Source organism: Podarcis melisellensis (genome assembly GCF_964234715.1).
Source record: "Podarcis melisellensis genome assembly, chromosome: 9".
Classification (NCBI taxonomy): domain Eukaryota; kingdom Metazoa; phylum Chordata; class Lepidosauria; order Squamata; family Lacertidae; genus Podarcis; species Podarcis melisellensis.
In genome coordinates, this window is record NC_138541.1 from 47,957,546 (window position 1) to 47,971,360 (window position 13,815).

At 44.1% G+C, this 13,815-nt stretch overlaps 1 long non-coding RNA gene across 1 annotated transcript in view; it reads right to left on the reverse strand.

The window, feature by feature from the left end:
* The window catches only part of LOC309378289, a 599,747-nt gene that overhangs the window by 533,043 nt on the left and 52,889 nt on the right, over positions 1-13,815 (reverse strand). The window lies entirely within an intron of this gene.

Below are 13,815 nucleotides of genomic sequence, written 5' to 3' on the forward strand. Positions count from 1 at the left end.
CTAGGAACCCGGCAAACCAAAAATCGATCAAGGATATGCCAGATGTGGCGCGCAAGAAAATTGAGAAAGAATTGGCTTTGAGTCGCATGGCAGGTCCTTTTGCCGCCCCTCCTTTTCCCAAATTCCACATTTCTCCTTTGGGTATAGTTCCCAAAAAAGCTCCGGGGGAATTCCGCCTGATTCATAACCTCTCTCATCCTACAGGCACGTCAGTAAATGACGTGATTCCCCCGGAGCTTTGCTCAGTCAAATATGCTTCCCTTGATCACGCGATCAAGATGATTCGGAAGTTTGGGCAGGGTGCCTTGCTGGCAAAATGCGACATCGAATCGGCTTTTCGGCTCCTTCCGATTCACCCTGATGATTTTTGGTTACTGGGGTTTCAGTTTGAAGGAGGATTTTATTTTGATAAAGCGATGCCCATGGGTTGCTCGGTTGCCTGTGCGGCTTTCGAGTGTTTCAGTTCATTTTTAGAGTGGGCCTTGCGTGAAAAGACCGGACTGGGTGGAGTCACGCATTATCTTGATGATTTTTTGGTCGCCTCGGCAGGTAATACTGGGGACTGCGTGGCGTTGTTGCAGGCCTTTGCTTCCTTAACGGAAGATCTGGGCGTTCCTTTGGCGGCTGGAAAGACCGAGGGCCCTTCAACGCAGCTAACTTATTTAGGTATCTTGTTGGATACCGTGGCCCAAACCTCTAGCTTACCGCCTGAGAAGATAGTCAACCTGAGACAGGTTATTGAGGACCTCCTCCCCTTAAAAAAGGTTACGTTGCGGCAGCTACAGTCGCTGCTGGGCCATTTGAATTTTGCTTGCAGGGTGGTCTCCCCCGGGCGACCTTTTTGCTCCCGTTTAGCCAAACTCACCTCGGGCTTGCGAGCCCCGCATCACAGGGTACGCCTTCCTAGTCAGGTGCGGGCTGACCTTGATATCGGGTTGGAGTTTCTGGAGGACTTCAATGGTGTGTCCTTGTGGCAGGACACGCTGAACCTGCACAACGACTTTCAGGTACATTCCGATGCGGCCGGGTCTTTGGGGTTTGGATTGTATTGGGACGGCAGGTGGTGTGCTGAACGCTGGCCGCCCGCTTGGCAGGGGCAGGCTATTACTCGGGACCTAACCTTTCTCGAGTTTTTTCCCATTGTAGTGGCAGTGCACTTATGGGTCGAGCAGTTCAGGGATCATCGCGTTTGTTTTTGGACTGATAACCAGGCGGTGGTGAAGGTACTGGCCAAGCAGTCTTCACGGTCTCCTAGGGTATCTGCCCTCCTACGGGCCTTCGTCCTCCATTGCTTGCGTTTTAATATTGTGTTTTCTGCTCGTTTTGTCCCAGGAATTTCTAATGAGATTGCTGATGCTCTGTCCCGTTTTCAGATGCAGCGATTCAGGTCCCTGGTGCCAGTGGCTCGAGACCGTCCGGAAATTTTCCCGGATCATCTCTGGAACCTTGGCAGAACTTAGTTTTACAGGGAGTAGCTGCATCTGTTGCACCTTCTACCTTGAGGTCCTATGAGAAGGCCTGGGCAGACTTCTTATTATTTAATGGGCAGTCTTTGGGGGAACTTACCACCTCCCATTCCACCTCTCAGGTGCTCCGGTATCTGGCGCATTTATTCCAGATGCGTCGGGCGGTTAGGACCCTTCGACTGCATTCAGCAGCTATTTCCTTTTTTAACAGGGCATACTTTAATAAAGACCCATGTCATAAGTTTGTGGTCCGTAAGGCCTTGGAGGGATGGGGGCGACTCACTCCTTCCAGGCCCATTCCTAGACGCCCCATTACTTTCGAATTGCTGGCGCAAATGCGATCTAAACTGCGGAGCATATGTTGGTCCAAATACGAGGCTCGGCTATTTTCTGCAGCCTTCTCATTAGCTTTCTTTGGGGCCCTAAGGGTTGGTGAGGTGGTCCTTGAGCCTAAGCAGGTTGGAGGCTCAAGGGGTTTGTTGATTCAGGACGTTAGTGTGTCTTCCCGTGACCTGCAGGTTAATGTCAGGAATTCGAAGACGGACCAATTAGGCAGGGGCGCCATTATTACACTCCCTGCAACTGGTGAGAGGGGCCCTTGCCCAGTAAAAGACCTTACCAAGTATCTAGCTTTACGTCCCGGCGGTGAAGGCCCCCTTTTCGTTCACGAAAATGGCCGCCCGCTGGCGAGGCACCAGTTTACCAGTGTGTTGCGCAAAGCTGTCGCGGCTTGCGGCCTTCCGGCTCCGGAGTTCGCCCCTCACTCCTTTAGGATTGGAGCGGCTACAACCGCTGCCCACTGGGGTTTATCGGTGGAAAGGATAAAGGACTTGGGTCGATGGAGATCGGATGCATTCAAGGTCTACGTACGGAAATAACTTTGTGTTATACTTACATGTGTGTGTTTTAACCCTAGGTCGGGCTGCTATCCATATCTGGATAGTTGGGCACAGTATTGTGCACTGGGCTGCGGAAAGAGCTCGCCAGTCAGGGCTGGGTGAAGGCCTGGGATTCCCGCAGCATGTACGTGTGTCCTGGATTTCCAGAAGGGGGATGCTGTGGAGAGAATTTTTACCTCTCATGCGAAGGTGTGTCCTCCAGTTCGGCCCTCCTTCAGCGATTGTGGTACAGCTCGGGGAGAATGATATGGTTTCCTCTTCTTGCTTCAGGCTGCGTACTGCCATTTTGCAGGACCTGGGGGAGTTGGCGGCACTGGTGCCAACTTCCAAGTTAATTTGGTCACAGCTACTTCAACGCCGCATATGGCGAGGCAGTCCTTGCCCTGCTGCCACCGAACGCACAAGGAAGCGGATTAATTCCGCTGCAAGCATGCTGGTGGTGAATTTGGGCGGGTTCGTTATTCCTCACCCTCTTATTTCATTCAGGGCGATTGAATTTTATAGGGATGACGGGGTTCATCTCTCGCCAGTTGGGAATGATGCATGGTTGGATGCTTTAGTGTCCAAGTTGAGGGTGTGGCTTGATTTGTGAGTGGTTGGCGGCGAGCGTAAGGGCTCGAATGGCGGTTAGGCATTGGTTAAAAATTGGTTGGTGGAGGGGTATGGATTGGCTGTGCCTGCCCCTCCAATGCTGCTGCTGACGGGTATTCCGTTAAAGGAATTCTGAAGCTTACCATCCCCTTCGTCCAAACCCTGACGGCAGGGTGCGGGCCGCGTAAGCTTCAAGGGACAAGCGCGGAGTAGCTGAGGGCCTGTGACGCAGCTCCGGCTGACTCTGTCCCTTGTTCCTCCGAGACTGACTAGGGAGTCAGTGCTGTCCCCCATGGCGGGGGAGGACAGATAGTCATAACCAATGCCTAAGCAACCACTCTCAATTTGTATTCAAATAAAGTTGTGGCCAAAATTATGCCAAAAACCTTAAACAAAAATTATGCGTGATGTGTGAGTTATTGGGGAAGGGGTTTTGGGGGACCTCAACACGCAAAGCGTGTTCACATAAAAGAGAGCACGTGTTGCGGTTGGGGCCGAACAAAACCCCATGTTAGTGACCAGGCCATAGATGGCTATAGGCCTGGGAGCAGATTGGAGGATGTTGTTACTGGGGCAAAATTGATGTTGCCAATTTAGGGGTGGGATTAATGACCTTATATAAGCAGGGTCCACAGCTTTCTCTTTCTCTTTTGCTGTGGACACCGGATCTCCCGCCCGCCCTCCCTTGCTTGGGCTTGCGCCTTGACCTTGCTCTGCCTGTCATGGGGTCGCCCGTCTTAGTGCGGGGGCCCAGTAGGAATTTACCAATTGGCTGATTAGTGTGTGCCTTTTGGGTTTTGCCTACTGCTTAGCAAATCGTCACAACTTGTAAGGTTGGCGGTTAGGCATTGGTTAAAAATTGGTTGGTGGAGGGGTATGGATTGGCTGTGCCTGCCCCTCCAATGCTGCTGCTGACGGGTATTCCGTTAAAGGAATTCTGAAGCTTACCATCCCCTTCGTCCAAACCCTGACGGCAGGGTGCGGGCCGCGTAAGCTTCAAGGGACAAGCGCGGAGTAGCTGAGGGCCTGTGACGCAGCTCCGGCTGACTCTGTCCCTTGTTCCTCCGAGACTGACTAGGGAGTCAGTGCTGTCCCCCATGGCGGGGGAGGACAGATAGTCATAACCAATGCCTAAGCAACCACTCTCAATTTGTATTCAAATAAAGTTGTGGCCAAAATTATGCCAAAAACCTTAAACAAAAATTATGCGTGATGTGTGAGTTATTGGGGAAGGGGTTTTGGGGGACCTCAACACGCAAGGGAGAAAAGGGACTTCAATCAAAGGGCTTTGTATGCCTGAAGGCCTGCTCAGAACAAAGCTGTAATGGGAGAAAGTGGTTTAGTTACTGTAGCTCCAAACGTTGCCTTTTAATATATTTGGTACATTAATGTGGGCAGTAGTTGAGAAAAATGATCAACTTTGGCAGAAACACTGCTACTACACAGACTTTGACTGCTTTGGATAGTCTAATGGGTCAGAGTGACATTTTTAATCCGGCCAATGTTAAAACTTTAATAGATAATGTGACAAAAGTGAGATGAATAGATCCTGCAGCTTTTATTTGAAAGGTAAGTAACACACAGAGGAAAACACATTTAGATTTCACATACCTGAATCCACAATCACTATATACAGCGGCTAATAAGGCCTGTGTTATAATTTCATGGATACAGCCTCTTAGTTTTTTCCTGAACAAAATCATACAGCTAGTTACATTACCCAGCTGGCCTTGGTTATACAACATTTTTATTCACTTCAATGACTTATCCTTGAGTAACGAGGCCCAAAGAGATCAAGTCATGTTGTTAAGAAATGGCAAGGCACAGGAGCAGCGGACCATTGAGTCATGCAATGATTAATTAGCAACCGTATTTTTATTACAGTGCTGTACTCCTATGCAACAGTAAATCTTAGAAAGCTAACTTTTTAATGTCCAGTAATAGACTCCTGCCAGTTTTTCAACCTCAGCCTCGGTCTTGGGACTGATTCATACATTACCTCCTACATCCCCTTTTAAAAAAAAGAAAAAGTTCCCACAGGCTTTGCATACCTGGCAAAATGTGAAGTGCAAAATGCTGAGAGCTATGTACTTTGCAATCATCTATTTTGTATCCCAAACCAAACTATACTCCGCAATGTTAATTGAAGTTCTGAACCACAGCATCTGAGTTCTGTTTAACTGATGTGTTGAGAATGCAAAATTAGTACATTGGCATATCTGGTTATTTTGCATATACACTTCACATTGCTCCTGCAATAATAATAATAGTAGTAGTAATAATAATAATAATAATAATAATAATAATAATAATAATAATAATAATAATTTATTTATACCCCGCCCATCTGGCTGGGCTTCCCCAGCCACTCTGGGCAGCTTCCAACAAATATTAAAATACAGTAATGCATCAAACATTAAAAGCTTCCCTAAAGAAACAGGGCTGCCTTCAGATGTCTTCTAAAAGTCTGGTAGTAGTTGTTCTCTTTGACATCTGGTGGGAGGGCGTTTCACAGGGCAGGTGCCATTACTGAGAAGGCCCTCTGCCTGGTTCCCTGTAACTTGGCTTCTGGCAGTGAGGGAACCACCAGAAGGACCTTGGCGCTGGACCTCAGTGTCCGGGTGGAATGATGGACAGTGGTACAGTGGTATGTCATTGGGGTGGGGGGGGGAGAACAAAACCCTTTCCACCACTGGATATCCAGCTCAGTCCCACAATTCCCAACCAGGAATCTCAATAAGCATTGTATCAAATATTCAAATCTATGTACTCTATAGATTTCATATATTTTTTTCTGAATGACAATTGAGATATTTCAGGACCTGAAACGTTTTGAAATTTTCTCAATCTGCCATAAGTGAACAAGGCAGAACATGGAAACCTTAAACAATAAACAGGTTCAGTAAATAATGAGTGAAGTCTCATAATTCAGTGTTAGAGTACATGCTTTGCATGCATACGATCCCAGGGTTCAATCCAGGACACCTCCATTTAAAATAAGGATCAGAGAGCAAAGCTAGGACCACTCTCTTTGTGGGACCTTGGGAGCTGCTACCAGTCAGATTAAGGCTAGATGTTTATAAATACCAATTGATTTTAATGGGAAAGTTGGGTTTTCATTATAGTACCAGAGAAAGTGGTCGTGATCGCTAGCTTTGTTTTTGTTTTTTATTAAAGAGGATTATTTTAAAAATGTGGATGATAGGTCTTTCATCAGCATCAGCCATGATAGCAATATCTACTAGGGGTTGAGTTGGGTCTCCTTGTGGGAAGCAAATAATGAGGTGGAACGAGATGATTTAGAGGTCTTTCTCCTCTCTGAAATGAAAGCAAGATGTCAGTTACCCCACAAGTCAGATCAGGGACACCACAAACCCACAAAGCACTTGGTCTCTCTCTGTGTGTACACACAGAGAGAGAGAGAGAGAGAGAGAGAAAGAGAGAGAGAGAGAATAACTGCATGTTTTCATGTATCCCATTTCTCATGGGCTTTGCAAGAAGTGAGGCTGTCCAAAATGTTGCCTGCAGAGCACTGAAGAGCTTTGTAATGTTTTTTTGTTAAGGCTCAGCATCAGAGTATATATTTTTTTTCTTTTTAAGTTGAAAGCTTCATTTAAACTTTTTGAAAATCCTTTGTTGCTCTGCTTTAACAAACAAAAACATCCAGAGCATTTCAGAACATCTCAGGATAGGTAACAAAAAATTCAATGACGCACAATGACAAAACTGCAGTTGTGGGGATGCCTTTATAAGCACCATATAACACAATGTTTATTGAACACTTGGAACCCTTATTGCTTGGAAACTCTAGTTTAGAGTCAGGACGGATGACTCTATCAATTCTAGTTTCTCTCACTTTCTCTTTTCCCCACCCAAACTTACCTTTAGTTTGCTACATTTCTGCATCAGTTTGCATTTTCTAAATAAGTCTTCATATATAACCATTTTAATTGTTCGTTTCTCCTAATACACATATTTTATATGCAGGTTTGGCCCACTTTTGCAAGCAATTTTCCTAATAATATGCATTTTCTACGTTACTTTCCCTAATATATATTTTGGAAACATTTTTTTGGTTGGAAAAAAATCATCACAAAATTTGAAGAAGCTTGAATTTCAAAGGATAGCTGCATTTTGGTTCACATATTGTTTCAGGAAGTGTGACTTAGGTAAATTCATATTAAAATGTGAATGGACCTGAATTTCTTCCCCATCCTTTGTACAGGGTAGGAGGAGGCATCCTGTTGCCTGGGCAACCATGCAGTGCTCTTCCATACTCTCGCTGTTCTTCGTGAGTCAGGACTTCCACATGGTTTTAATCATCTGCTGGTCAGGCAGGGGGTTTGTCAGGAATCATTCCAAGGCCATTCCACATAAGAGTTATCTAGCAAATAATTGCCCACATAATGGGAGTTTAAATGAAAGTGCACCTGATCTGGATGACTTGGAACCCACAAAGTTGCTTTGGAAAGAGCATTAATAAAATGTTGGTGTTCGTGAGTTGAACTGGGACTGTTACAGAAGCCTCCTCATGCGTTTTCAAGCTGTCTGCATTCACTTTTGTAAAGAGTGCTGTATATTTGTGACACAGACCCATGCAGCGCACTTGGGACATATGCAACTAGGCTTCCATATGAAGAAGAGCTGCTGAGTCAGCTGCCACACAGACGTAAAAGAAGGAATCAATTTGAAATCCATTAACTTGGATATTAAAATGCTCCTGTATTTACATAAGGAAGAGAAACTTCTGTCAACTCCCCTATTACCTGCCACCAACACACCATTTCCAAGGGTTTTACAGTCTGTAGAGCAGGATTTCGTGGCTTTAGAGGAAAGATGGAGGTGGAAAAACCCTGTTTCATGAATGTGACGTTCACTCTGTTCATGTAAGGAAAATATGAATCCAAGCCCTTGTAATTAATTGCAATCAAAATGCAGAAATTGAGGCATTAGGCCTGCAATAAGATGAGCAATGCAAGCTGGTTAAACTCACATTAGGGCTGGATTGCTTGCAATTCTCACAGATCTCTCAGCTTGTGACAGCTCAGTTGCCTGCCTATTAACAGGTAGGCAGAGGTTATCTTCCAGGATCTTTGTTGACAGATTGACTGTTTTCATGAGGTTGGAAAAAAACATATTATTGCTTGAAAAGATGAATGGAAGAACAACATGTGGAACATTCTGTAGGGCTAAGTTTTCTAAAGCCAAGGAACTGCTGTGAAATCAGTGCGATTGACGCAGAAGTCTGGCCGGCCTGCTGCTTAAGAACGCGCTGCGCCAGATTATTTTTTTCCTGAAAGAGCATCTTGCTTGCTGTGACAGTTCTTTTGCTTGACTGGTTAAACTTCTAGACTGATCGAATTTATTGTGTGGTGAGCCACATGGAAGCTGTCTTGGCTTGAACCATAGGCTCCATGAACTGTGGAAGAATTTTCTTTTCTGTTTGAATTATGATAGCAGGCGATATTAGAACTGTGATCATGAAATACTAGGTGATGACTTCAAGCTGTTTGTTTTGCTTTGCTAGACTGTTGTTCTGTAACAACACCTATACTTTTACGTTATCATACTCAATTAGGAGAATGGTGAGTTATGAAGGCCACCATTTTTTCTTTTCCTGCTTTCTTTTGTAATGTTTTGGGGAAACATTTCTTCATCAGATATTATTCTCCATTGCATTTTCAAGTCTTTTGTCTGTGGAAGAGAGAAACAACAATTTCAATAGCATTCTGACATTCACACACCATAACTCAGTAGAAAAAATGCTTGCAACATAGTTCTATGCAAGCTCATTCAGAAACCTCACTGCATTCAATACTCTCAGAATAGTGTGCATAGGATTGCAGTCTCACAGCACAGGCCCATGCATGTCTAACTTGGAAATTAATCTCAGTGAATTCAGTGGGGCTTCCTCTCAAGGCTGAAATCCAGTACCCAGGGCCAGCCCAATACATTTAGGCAACAGAGGTGAACTAAATGGTCTCCTTGCCTTCCAAAAGGGAAGAGGGAAGAGCCAAGAAAATTGCTCTACTCATCCTTACTGATAACCTCCTCCTTTTATTATCTAACAAATTGTATCCTAACCCTCCACCCCACCTGAAAATTATATTCTCCTTTAGCAAAATGTATAGGCATCAACTGCTACTTCTCCTTTCATATTCAACAGCATACAGAAGCAGACAGACTGGCAACTGAATGGTACCCTGATGATAAGTCAGCATCTTCTACCACACCTGAGGACAATAGGAGGCCCAGAGCAGGCAATGTGATGCACACAGCTCTGCTTAGGAGGCGCAGGGCAAGCAAAGTGGGGTGCACAGCTCTATCCTCCAAACTCTCACTGTGCTTCTTGTCTCTCATCACCCACCACCTGAGATGGTTGCCTAACTCAGCGTAATGATTGTGCCAGCCCTCCCTGAGTTCACTCTCCCAGTTGTTGTCAGCTGATCTGATCATCATGCATTATTTTGGCTTATTTCTTTGGTATTGACTGCAATACTATATATATTACGTTAAACTGAACATCACTTATGTCTGTTGTGGCTGGCTATTTAGCAGCCTGTCTGCTTGCCTCCAGCTAATTAATGAATTCTGGACAGATTTGTTAGGCTGTTTTGCAACTGGATACAGTTGTTATATCACAGAGCGTATAAATTCTGGCAAACTGGGGATTTGATGGTGTTCTAGTTTTGAAGTGTGCACTTGTGTGAGAAAGAGAGAGTGAATCGTGAAGCTTTTCCTTGGCAAAATAATTGTTTTCCCCCTCATTCTTCAATAAGCCCCACTCCAGCCCCGCAACTGAGAAGATTCTGATGTATGTGAAGATAATGGCCAGATCACTGAGCTGTGTTCCTGCTTGTTCCAATGTGCATGAATCTAAATTTGTATAGAACTCTTCTGTACTGGCACAAAGACTCCAAGGGGTGTGGCAGGCACAAGTGTCAGAATCAGGGTGGGGCAAATGGAGTGTGTACATTGTTTGAGGTGGGGCAGATTGGTACAGACTTGCTGGTCTCTCAACATTAAGGGGTGTAGAGTGAATCCCCCTAGGATGACCTATTTCAAATTATAATAATTAGTTTCCTTGAAAACTAACCTGTCAAGAACTTATACTCTGTGGCCTGGGATTTCTTCCTCATTAGTTCAAATGTAGACAAGGGGCCATTAAAGAGTTTTGAGGGAAATGCACTTTAAATACACTGTTCTCTATTATTTCCACACATCTTTCAGTACAAAGCTTTTATTGGGGAAAAAGAAAAGGTCATGAGACTGAGAACATTAACTTCTAGAGCCAAGTCCTGGTGAGCCCGAGTTCAATGTCCTCCATTGGTGTAACACAACCAATAATTTTATGATCAGCTGTTGTGGCACATGCAGACTATTTATTATTATTTTTAACACTGATACTAATGCTGCTGCTGATTTCTTATTGACTCAACAGGGTTTTCAGGGTTAACATGTGCTTCTGATTCTTGCTCATTTTAATTTTTATATTGATATTTGGGGTTTGTTATCCTTTCAATTTTTATATTATTCTTAAGATTACTGGAAACTACCCTCAAAGTTGTAAAAAATGAAGAAAGACTATAAATTACTCAAATTAATAAATTAATTGCCTAGAATGTGTGGTGGATCACCTCAAAAGTAGTGAATTATGAACTAGAGAACAAAAAATGAAAGGCAAAAAAAGCTACTGATACATCATTTTTAAAAATATAACCCAGAATTGGCTAGACAGGTGGGGTGGGGCCATACACTAGATTCCCAAATGGACTGCTGTTGCTTACAGGATGAGAGAGGCAAGGTACAAATGCACTGACAGAACCAATTCTGCAATCCTGAAGTTGTGACTGCAGTGTGCCAAACTCCCTGCTTGCTCTCCTCTTTCCCTCCCAGTAAACAACAGCACCCCACCTGCCAGGAAGCTAAAATAGTGGCTCTGTACCACCTGATGAGCCACTTCTGCTAGAACCCCAAGATCTAGAAACCAGTGCCAGGTGCAAAAGACATACAGGTAGCATGTATGCAGTTGTGGCCAATCCCCTGCAGCCTCTCCCCTCTCCTTCCTGGTAAGTAGCAGTGTCTCAGTTGCCAGGAGGTCAAATGAATGCTGCTGCCCCATCAAGCTTTCTACTGCTTCCTGGTGGCCAATCTGTGTTGGGCTACAGGGGCCAGCAGTTGTGCAGGCCTGCTGTATCTGAATCATAGTGGTTTTTGGTCCCTGATCTGCCAATTGATGAAATAATCCTAATAGCAGAAAGCAGTTTGAATGGAAACTGAGTGGTTTTGCATAATTCTTTGAAGAGCATAAGTAAGGAATGGTCTATGCTGCTCTGTTCTTAATTCTCTCAAGAGATTTACAGTTCTTCAATTCAGGAAATAACAAATGCCTTTAAATCATTGTCCTTTCCCCTCCCACAATATACTATCAAGAAGATCTGTTGCCAAACTGTGGCTCGCTCTTGTTTATTGCCGACATATATTTGCTGTAGTCTAATTATATATCAACTAGCCAGTTTAAGAGCCATAATGTGCACAATTGTATGCTCGTTAGCTATTGCTGTTGTGTGTTCTTTTTATTTTGAATAAAGAGACTTAAAGCAATGGATCTATAAAAGTGCCAATTATTGTGAGAAGCATGTGTGACATACTTCCTTCAACAATAGCAGCCTCTTATTTAGGAGGATAAAGTACATTCACTTACATCGCTGATTCTGAAGGCAGAGGAGATTACTGAGCTATTGCAAAAGCTCCATTCCCCTCTGGAGAAATTGCCACAGGATTGTGTCTTGGCTGTTCATATACCGTGTACCTACTCCATAAGTTACATCTGTTGCCCTGAAGTGTAGCTTAGGATACCTCATGAAGAGTGTGCTTTCTCTGACCATCATGCTGCTTCTGGGGTAGTCTGTCCATATTAGGTCTCCACCCTGCACTCATCTTTCATCTGTGGCTCCTAGAAGCTGACACCATGTGACAGCAGCCATACCCTGGGAAATGGCTTCAACTGGCTGGCTAAACCAGGTGAAGGTAGCTGATGGGTCTCAAAACCTTGGTGAGTTGGTGGCTTCCCCTGCATGCAAAGACAAGCTCCAGCACTTTCAGTGCATGAGACCAGTAGTGGGTCCAACCGTCAATAAGGTGGTTTCTGCGCATGCTGTAGAAGGAAGTGAGGGGCAGATGGGGCTTGTCAGCTCAGGTAGGTAGCCCATTGATGAGAATAAAAACTCTGATCCTAAACTTCCGCTGCCTTGTGGAAGACCTTCAGGAGAAGAGAGGGCTAAGGAGTAAACCCTACACAAATCCAGAGTGGAGTCCCTTAAACGAATGAATGGCGTCTTATATTCCTCCTTCTGGCAACTCCTGCAGCAAAGGTGCCAAACATTTTGCTCTGATGTGGAGTGCTGAATTTAAGACTGGAAAAATGAGAAACTGAGAGAAAATGGAATTGACTGATTCTCCCATCCCTAACTTGAAGTGAATTATTCCTAGATGTCCTTTCTGAACATATCATATGGTAGAACCATTGGGAGACTGTGGTGTAGGATATGCATGTGGTATTCATTCCTTTCATGAGCTTAATAAGTCCAAAAGATTGGTCTAAATTCAAAGAGGGAGGGCATAGTTAACTCACTTATTCCAGCTATTCTTGTTGCTGTTTGGTTATCTACAGTTGTGGCCTCTCTTCCTATGCCCTGGGCTGCCATTATTGTTCATAGCTGCTATTCCTACACTCTAACAATTAATTCCAAGCTAATTCTTGTGTATGTGTGAGCATGTACATCCCCGTGATGTTGTGCATTGAAAGTTGAAAAAGTATGAAATTATTCCTGTATTTTGGTTCTGTTTCTTTCCTACCATTGAAAGCTACCCTGAGACCAACAGCTAGCTTGTGGCAACTTCACAAGTTTCTTCTGGGACAGTCACCTTTCAAAGGTGTCAAACAAATGGGAATAAAAGGAGTTCCTGCAAATTAATAACAATGGAGAGGTAGCACTAGTAATGCTCCAAGAAACCCTTAAACCAGTCCTCAGGGGCAGAATAATTGTCTTCACTTCAGACAAGAAAAAGCACTGGGCAGAGGAAGCTCAACTCCCCAAAGACCTTTTCTGCAAACATTGGAAGCAAAGTGCGGAGAGGCTGAAACAGAAGAAGTTGTTGTTAAAATGTTCTGAACACAACAGGACAGAATTAATTCACACATTAAATGAAAATCTTAACCACTACTATAGACACAGCAAAACAAAACTATTATAAGCCTGAGCTTAAAGTAAATAACTGCTTGCTTTCCAGCTGAAAAAGTAGCAATTCAATAGAGCAATAGCCCACATTTTCAAGTCATTACCGAATACAGTAAACAGCAAAGCACATTTAGTGTCCTTTGCTGTTATGGGCAACATTCTTATCATGGCAAAAGGATCTGAGAGACTGCAATATACTGCAGCAACTTTATGCCATTATCAAAATTAACTAGTTGATCAGCAGCCAGATGAGAACTGTGATTGTACCACCAAGAAGAAAAAAGCTGGAAGGTGCTACATGGGCAAAACCTTCCATCGGGAACGAGGCAGGGTTGTCTGTGTTTGCATGGTTTGTGCCTTGTGCAATATCCAGTTCCTGGGCATGCCTGCTGCTGTGCTCAGCTGTGTGAACTGTTGATGGGAAACAAGAAACAAATCAGCACAAAAGCTTTTTTATATTGCATGCTTTGCTACATTTTCCTTAGTAGATTAATTTTCAGAGTAAAGCCACCACTGGTTGCTTAAGCTGTGTGAGGATGTTTGTCAGGGGAGGGACAACTTTGTTCCTGATATTGACTATATCTGGAAATAGGTAGCCCCCCATATTACTGTTTCAGC